This window comes from Acanthopagrus latus, chromosome 6 (assembly GCF_904848185.1).
Source record: "Acanthopagrus latus isolate v.2019 chromosome 6, fAcaLat1.1, whole genome shotgun sequence".
Lineage (NCBI taxonomy): Eukaryota > Metazoa > Chordata > Actinopteri > Spariformes > Sparidae > Acanthopagrus > Acanthopagrus latus.
The window spans coordinates 22,385,137-22,394,891 of NC_051044.1; positions in this window are offsets into that span (position 1 = coordinate 22,385,137).

Consider the following 9,755-nt stretch of genomic DNA (forward strand, 5'->3'; position numbering starts at 1 on the left):
ATTTCCGGCCGCAGTGCCATGCTTAAGTCCCCTTGATTATTTTCTGGTTCAGGGGTTGCCGCATTTCAAAGCCTGCTCCCTGCCCACGTCTGTGACTCGGTCTTGTTAAGAGGCCTACATTTCAGCGGGGAAACACACTGAAATCCTCAGGCAAAATTAAAAGTGACTATCAATCACACAGAGTTCTCAGTCTTCCACTCGGGGCGTGGCGGGTGTCAGACTGTGGACCTGGACGTTCAGCGGTGGAACCCTGCGACACTGAGTGGGCTGATACTTGAGTGTGTTTGTGGAATAGAAGGTTAAATTTACAGTGAGATGGGGAAACTTTCGACCTCGTAAAGTCGAGCGGCTTCCACAGTGAGTAGGTCTTTGTCCTCTGCGAAGATGCTTCAGTGGAAATGTACAATCATCCTCTGTCGAATGAAAAACACCCAAATCAAATGAACAGTCCGAATCAGAGCTCTCTCAGAGAGGAAGTTGCTTTTTGAATTAAATACCAGAATCAGATATTTTTAATATAGAACAGGCAGACATGCTCGCATATTATTTGAGATATTGTTTTGATTTGTAGCACTCGAAGAAAAAGTCGTCTTTTTTTTTTTTTTTTTCATTTTGAGCTGTGGTTATGCTTTTAGAAAGTCTTATCCAGCCAGTATCTAGCACATCCACATTGCCATTGTTAGCGTGCAGTTTGCTTGTCACGACAACTCCTCCACAGCCTGGGTAAATCAGGGTGACCAGATGGGTGAAATTCAGGACAGGCGAGTTGGAGGTGGGCGAGGTCATGTGGTCACGGTGGCAGTGAACAGTAAAACACTTGAGAGTCACAAATTAGCGCTACAATTATTTTCATTCATGAAATCAGCTGCCTGTCATTAATTCAACAGTGTCATACAGTTGCCCTCCCAGTGGCTGTTTGTCAAGGCACAGCACTACCGTGGACAGATATTAAACAACAGCATTCATCATTCATGTTGGATATCAACTGCTGTAGCTGTTGCAGGGTGACCCCGAAAAAGTGTTTCACAAAGATCACCATTTAATGCTTTATCAGGCTGTGACTAATGAAAACCCTGGTTTAATTTAATTTTCAGGACAAATTAGGACAGGATTAGTGCTTCAGGACAATTGCTTGTTGTTTGTGACTGCCCTGAATTTCTCAGGACATCTGGTCACCCGAGGGTGAACCGCTAAAAAAATGTCTTCTGTGACTGTGCAGCAGCTTTTCCAAAGTTAAAAAATAATCCCTAACAATGTCCTCAGGGTTATCTTTGCTTGGAAATGAGACTTAAATTGTTGAACATGAAATCTGTTCAAATTCTTTTAAATACCAGAAAAACAAGAGGTGGGATTTTAAAGTGCCAGGCATTTAGGAGGCGAGGAGGGTCCAACCCTGCAATCCATTTTGCTCGCAACAACCTCTGATGCATAAAATTGCAATGGAAACAGTCATTCGAGTGAGGGAAGGTCCATCAAGCCTGAATTCACTTACATAAACATACCGGACATTACAGCAATATGGCAGTAAGCAGAGTAACCTCATCAGTTTTACTTTATGTGGTGTTTTTGTGTCATGAAACATGCTGTTGCTTCTTAGTGATTGCCATTTCCATTTCTATTAAACTGTTTTGTGCTTGAGAGAAGATTATGAGAGCATGTGAATCAGGTCCTCGGCAGATGCTGAAGTTCAGACAGTTGCCTACAATCAGCAGTTTGCTGGAGGCGTCCATGTTGCCCTTCGCAGATGCACTGGGATACATTTAGACTGGAAGTCAGGAACAACGACTCAGGATCTGCTTCTGACTTGTAATGGATTGCAGTATAAAGAAAGACCATTCATATCAGTTATCGTAGCCTTTGCGTCCTCGATCTTCAGCATAAAAATGCAAAACTAATATGCTGAAGTAGCTCTTTTACATCTGCAACTATTCTTATGTTTACCTCTGAAGGACTTTGATCATTTATTGTAATTTATTTACAAAATATCTGAAAATGACAATGTAACTGAGCAGAATCAAACATAGCATCTTCATATCACTTGTTTTGTTACATTACAACAGTCCGAAACCTGAAGATATTAAACTTAAAAAAACATGAATAAATAAAAGCAGCAAATGGTCAAAACTGAGAAGCTAAAAAGAAGCAGACGTTTGCCTTTTTTGCGTAATGGATGATAATTCAAACTAATCGGTTTAGCACCTCTTCCAGTTAATTGAAATTTTAAGGATACTCAGCGTTGTGTTGCCTTTATGTTAGACAGGTGAGCGGCATTTGATGCGTGTGAAGACTGAACTATCAAATCTTGGGGGAAAAAATCATTGCCCGTGGGCTCAAACCCCTGCAGGACATAAAAGGGAAAAAAATGAAAGCATTCAGATGAGGGACGAAGTATCTGTTTCACATAGTCCCTGTTGCTGTTCATGATGCCCCTCCGCCCCCCGCCCCCATCAGAAGACATGAAAGAGGGAACCTCATAATAAAATGGAATAAACCATCCTCCAAGGTTGAATTATTGTAATTACGTGTAATTGAGTGTTTGGCGGCAAAACCATTTCCTCCTCGGATCCCGCACGTACTTTTTTGAAAATGACGATCACTTTGTTCTTGGCCCCAGCCACCGATTGACCTTCTCCAATTGCAGTCTTTCCTGAACGGCAGTGACATGAGACAGAGTGGGACTTCGGGCTGGGGGGGAGGCGGGGGAGGTAAGGGGGAGCTGCGTGCTACGTTGTCACTAGATGAGTTACTCTCCACCAGTTCCATATGGTTTCAGTCATCTGTTGGGCTCATTTCTCTCTTTCCCCTTTTCTCTCTGCCTATTTATAAATACACAAAGCCGTTTGCGACGTTCTGGCCTTGGCCAGAGGCCGGGGTTAAGAATGGGAGAAACCACCAAGACACAAATTAGTTCTTGTTTCATTCCAGTGTCTCAGAGGAGGTTGGTTTGTTCTGGGGCAGAAGTACATGCCTGTACAGTAGACATGCCTGAGGATGCATAAAGTGGCCATTGTTTTCGGGTTGGGCTGGTCAGCCAACAGTCTCTCAGAAGAAGAGCACAAGTTTAATTGACCTAAAATGGTCAATTGTCATCCTGGATGGCTTTGTCTGTGCGTTGTGGGTCAACAAAGATTATACAAAAATTACAGACTGTTACATTGATGGAGGATTAAATTGCAGTATACTGTATGTTACATATGCAACCACGGTATAACAATCCCCTTATAATAAAGATTTCCTCTGTGAACCCGCTGACTCGTGCTAACGCCCATAATTCTCAGAGTCATTACGAGCTCAACATTACATTTTCAACATTACAGCCGTCCAGTGAGGATGAGGCAATGGGGCGACTGGTGACCTGCTCTGTAAATGCTTCCATGCAGCTTTTTACCCCTCAAAGACCATTGTGTCATTGTGAATGTACTCGTCCGTGTCAGCTCTGTCAAGTCATAATTGGGTGACCGTGCAGAAGTAGCAAGAAGCCGTTTGGTGAATCCCCAGCAAATGTGTTCAACTTTAGCTCACAGGGCGAAGCAGTGTAGCTGTCCATTACAGTGTGGGATGAAACAAGATGATTAATTCTGACCTGCAGGCCTGGCTGACATCATATTATACCAAGCCTGTTTGTTTTTTAAGTAAGAAGAACATATTTCCACAATAACAGGATGTGGCCTATTAATCCAGATAAGGTATTTTTTCCCCTTGGTTAACAGGAAAATAAATGCAATGCAATTATTCCTAATTATTTGGTATTCGTTAATATTAAGGTCATTAAAGAAAAAACTACTTTTCACTTCAAAGATACAAAAATTCAAGACGTGTATTGTATTGGTATAACATAATCAAATATACACTATATTACCAAAAGTATTCGCTCACCTGCCTTTACTCATTCTATGAACTGAAGTGCCATCCGATTCCTAACTCATAGAATTCAATATGATGTCGGTCCACCTTTTGCAGCTATTACAGCTTCAACTCTTCTGGGAAGACTGTCCACAAGGTTGAGGAGAGTGTTTATAGGAATTTTTGACCATTCTTCCAAAAGCGCATTGGTGAGGTCACACACTGATGTTGGTCGAGGAGGCCTGGCTCTCAGTCTCCGCTCTAATTCATCCCAAAGGTGTTCTATCGGGTTCAGGTCAGGACTCTGTGCAGGCCAGTCAAGTTCATCCACACCAGACTCTGTCATCCACGTCTTTATGGACCTTGCTTTGTGCACTGGTGCACAGTCATGTTGGAAGAGGAAGGGGCCCGCTCCAAACTGTTCCCACAAGGTTGGGAGCATGGAATTGTCCAAAATGTTTTGGTATCCTGAAGCATTCAATGTTCCTTTCACTGGAACTAAGGGGCCAAGCCCAGCTCCTGAAAAACAACCCCATACCATAATTCCTCCTCCACCAAATTTCACAGTTGGCACAATGCAATCTGAAATGTACCGTTCTCCTGGCAACCTCCAAACCCAGACTCGTCCATCAGATTGCCAGATGGAAAAGCGTGATTCATCACTCCAGAGAACGCGTCTCCACTGCTCTAGAGGCCAGTGACGGCGTGCTTTACACCATTGCATCCGACGCCTTGCATTGCACTTGGTGATGTGTGGCTTGGCTGCAGCTGCTCGGCCATGGAAACCCATTCCATGAAGCTCTCTGCGTACTGTACTTGGGCTAATCTGAAGGTCACATGAAGTTTGTAGCTCTCTAGCAATTGACTGTGCAGAAAGTCGGCGACCTCTTTGCACTATGCGCTTCAGCATCCGCTGACCCCTCTCCGTCACTTTACGTGGCCTACCACTTCGTGGCTGAGTTGCTGTTGTTCCCAAACGCTTCCATTTTGTTATAATAGAGCTGACAGTTGACTGTGGAATATTTAGGAGCGAGGAAATTTCACGACTGGATTTGTTGCACAAGTGGCATCCTATGACAGTTCCACGCTGGAATTCACTGAGCTCCTGAGAGCGGCCCATTCTTTCACAAATGTCTTGTTTCACAGTCTGCATGCCTGAGTGCTTGAATTTATACACCTGGGGCCAGGCCAAGTGATTAGAACACCTGATTCTGATCATTTGAATGGGTGAGCGAATACTTTTGGTAATATAGTGTATATATATAAAATACATCTTGAAAAAGAAAGGCACAACAACAAAAGGATATAGCAGGAATCAGGAGCATATATTATGTACATGTAAGGAATATGAAACAGAATATAACAGAAATAAAGGGCATACATAAGTATCAAAACAGAATATAGGAGAATATAGAAGGGTCATACCTCCTACCTAAACAACTGAACTTGATTGTCCTGGTCTCCAAAGGGATGCACCTGTTGTTACGCAGCAGCAACACACGTACCTGCTCTTCGTCATAGGGTCATTCTAGTCAGTTATAGGTGAGAACATTTTCCACCTATATGAGGACAGGCTAAAAAGGCAATAAGTATAGAGATAGCGCATACACAGCACTAAAAGATATATGCAAAAGGTGCAACAGTGAGAGAGTCAAAAGGTTGACAATGGAAACTATACTTTTTTGTTTGTATTCACAGGGGTAAAGGCCCCCCTGCTCAGCTTGAACCAGTGACGTTGCAGACTTAAAGTTATTGATACTTATAAAGAGTACTAAAGTGAATAAACAGACAGTCTACAATAAATAGCATTATTAAGGGTTTACCGAAAAGTAATCATTATCAAGATGATTACATACAGTATATTGCATAAAGTATATTCGACTTTTGGGGGATCAAGCTAAAATCTCACTTTGGTCTTCAACAAAAACAACAACCCATGAATTATAATGGAGAAATTGTAAGTCTAGTACTCATAGTCGATTTGTCAGTGGGTATCTTGCGCTCCCCCTTGATTACATGGACTCTAGCTCAAAAGAAAGTTGCGATTGGGAATGTCAGGTTGCCATTTTCTTATGATTGGCTGATGAAAGGTATAATTTGGGACTGCAAAGACAGCAACTTCAAAAGCTTCCAATGCCATATTAGGCTGGAATGTGAAAGCTGTCCAGGCAAAAAATGATCCAATTTTCTACTGGCTTTAATTACAAAGAGGATCCCCTTTCATTGGTGGGGCAATTGGTGTCCATTTCTGAGGACCATTGTGGAAAATGATCAAGTCAAGCATATCCAGAATGCTTAAATCTGGACTGTCGTAGTGTGGCCATGGCATGATTATATCATATTTGAAAGCACATATCCACAGTCTCTGTAAGACGACCTCCTCAACTGATGGTAACTAAGAACCAAGAGACATTCAGTGCCAAACACGACACAATGATAACATTGATAGTTCAATCACTCACTGCCTTACAGTAGTTTCTTTAATAACCATTTTGTTTGTGTTTGTGGTGAGGGGAAAGACAAAATAAAATAAGTGGTTAAAGGGTAATGTGCCTTGTAACCATGTCATTTTAGAAAGTTTCCCTTTCTTGGTTGTCGCCACGCCAGCAAAATAAAAGCATAAATTGTGGTTAATCCCTAGAGCGGAGACATTGTGCCTGAAGCCTGCCGGTAATGGGCAATGCCCTTTCTAATCTAAATAAAGTTAAGCGTTTGTAACAGCGACTGCATTACGGAAAATCCAATTTGTGATTGCAACATCTGTACTTAACCTATGGGTAGTTCTTTGTTGGTCCAAGCAGCTAAGCTGCATGTCTTTTTCCGTGATTAGTTTTCCAGGAAACTTACATGCACATGACCTTGCATGCAATGCTCATGATTCATATGCAAAAACTGGGTCCTGGTTATTATGGTGGTAAAAATGAATTAACATCTAAATATTCTCAGACATGCAAACCCGTGCACAGAGTACAGAGCTCATGTATATGCACATAAGAGCCTTTTTTCACAGACACAGTTTATACACAGAATCGTCCAGCCCACACAAAAATGATCACATCCGATTTGCTTGATAAGACATATGAAGAACACATTTACTGTCATGGTTAATGGAATTAAAATGGGACCTCAACAGCATCGCCTCCAAATATCTTTTTCTTCTGGGCTCCGAAGAGTCTTCTTCTGTCTATCTTGTTGACATAATGCCAACCACAGCAAACTGCATGAGTCAGTTCACCATCTTGGCCGCCGCTTCCCTCTCTACCCCCACCTGTCAAATCCTGTCAGACCATATGTCATGAGGAGCAGGACGTGAAGAAAAGGGACCATTCTCACACATTTGGGTTGTGTCCAGAGGCTTATTTGTAAGCCTGCAGGGTGTGGCAGGTAAGCTTCCACCTCAAAGGCAACAGCTCCCTCCCATGTAATTGCTCCTCATCAGATCAAGCTGCATGACATTCTTTCAGACTGTTTCAAGTGACGACTGCCAAAAGACAGAAAGTTAACTGCCATCAAAGGGGACTATCTCTGCTGATCCAATCTGGATCATGGGCTGATGGGAGATCGTTGTGTCATTAGCTCAGGTTTCAGGCTACACCCTACTAACAAACAATACAAATACAACACAAGGGGGGACTGTGACCAATATAATAAATAAGAAAATATAATGCTAATAATCAAGCAACATGCATAAAAAGGCCCCCGGACAAAACTGTGTTCTTCACCCCAATAAGACATCCTTTTATCAGAGCTGGGACCATTCTAGCGAGTCAGAGGAAGGATGCATCCTCAGGCAAACCAGAGATAAGGGCCTTTGATAGAATTAAGCCAACGTCAAACAGCCAGTAGATGAGTTCTGTGAAGATAAAGCAGCCAGGACTGACAGGTCTGATAATAGTCCAAACAAAGAGAAAGTGGAGATTAAGGGGTTCCTTTTCAGGCAGTTAAGTGGACTGCCCAGAGGACACGCCAAAACATGGCTCATCTGTCAGGGACGGGAGGAATGGATACCATCACTGACGCTTCATCCAGAGGACAGATAGTATCTAGGAATGCCTATAAAGAATGCGTAGTCTGTCGTGCCCTCGTTGAGTTTATCATCAGTGGTCTACTTTATCAGCGTGTTTGCATTTTACATTATTGTATGATACCCTTATTTAAGACTAACATGAAAACAACAAATGATTGAGACGTATATGCATGAAATACAAAAATAACGGTTTGTGGAATGACTTGATCGGGAAGTAGTTACATTCCTAGTCTCGCCCCTTCAGCAGTCGCTGGTCAATTAAAGCAAATAACATAACCTTTAAAAAAAAAAAAAACAGCCTCAGAGTAAACAAAACTAAGGTAATCATTAAGGTAAGGGTTATAAATGTTAAATATTAGTTGCAAATATCTTACAAACAATTGCATAATACATGATTTATTCAGCATTTTATTTGTTAATGGTAATAAGTTACGTTTAATCAACTATAGAATCTAAATTTATTAAGGATGGTTATTATAGTATTAATAGTAGTAGTACAAGATCAGTAATAGTATTATATCAACAAACTCAACTGACCTAAAACTGTAATTTGAGACTTTTCTGAAAATGCACACATTTGTGATAAAAAAAGAAAATAAACAGTGAAACAGGATTACAAATTGTAGTAACAGTAACCAGTAGAGCACTTTACGGTAACCAGTAAAGTGCTCATCAATCTGAGTCAGCTGTAAAACATAAACACCAGAAAGAGAGAGAGACAGAGAGACAGAGAGAGAGTGTAACAAAGCAACTAAGTAGGACAGTTGTCAGAAAAGTAAGTGTCTGAATGATTACTGTTTAGATAGTGAATGTTAATGGATAAAAAGTTGGAATAGTTAGCTAAAAGAAACAGTTTTGACAAAGCTAGCAATTTGATTGATGACTACAGAAAAGCTTAAATGAATAACACTGTTTAAAAAAGATAAAATTGATGAGTAGTATGAATATAATGAGTTGTAAAGGCTATTATTGGATAAACACTAGAAATGGTCAGATAATGAGCTCAGAAACAAGCCTTGTGACTAAACAGTGAAAATGTGTAGCTAAAAGTAACTAGATTGTGAATAATGTGAGAAAAGATGTGTTTTCAGTATGTGAGGGAACACACTGTGACTCCACAAAACATATTTGGATCAAATTGGTTGTTGAAGTTGCAGCGTGTCGTTCCTTTTCCCGTGCTAGCTCGGCACAGTACACGCCTGCAGCAAGCTCAATTAGTGAGTTTTATGCCACGGTAAGATAAAAGTTAGGAAACTTTAGTGCTCCGTTTGACTTCTCATATCAACACATTAAGTATCATAAAGACAGTTGTGCCTTTCTGTGCCCATAACCTTGGTCCCTGAAAGGCTGCTCTCTTTCCACAGTCAAAGATCGAATGAAAAAAGTGAAAAAATGAGGGGTTACTGCTGAAGCAGCAGAAAGGCAGAGACAGTCACAGCACTCAGCTGTAATACAGTCTGGCACAACACTAACAAAGGAAATGAGCAAACCACACAGCAAATAACAGACTTTCATTCAACACTCTGGGCCCCACAGCTTACATCTGGGTGCCAACCTCAGTCGCATACAAATAAACGGATTTATGAGGAATATTACACACAAATTACTACATTTGTCTAGACAGAATATTATTGTAGCTTTACTTACACTGGCATGACCAAATTCGATTTTCATAAACATGTATATTGGTACATGTCAAACATTTGCTGCTTCCAAATTTGCACTTAGGTGTAAATGGCATGAATCAGCAAATAAGCTGCAAATCTCACAGTGTAAAACTATACATGAGCTGTACTTGTACCTTTGCTGCCAGATATGTTAAATTACACTTCCTACAAAGAATAAATTAGATTTCAAAAATTTGAGAGTTTAATCACCTGGGAAA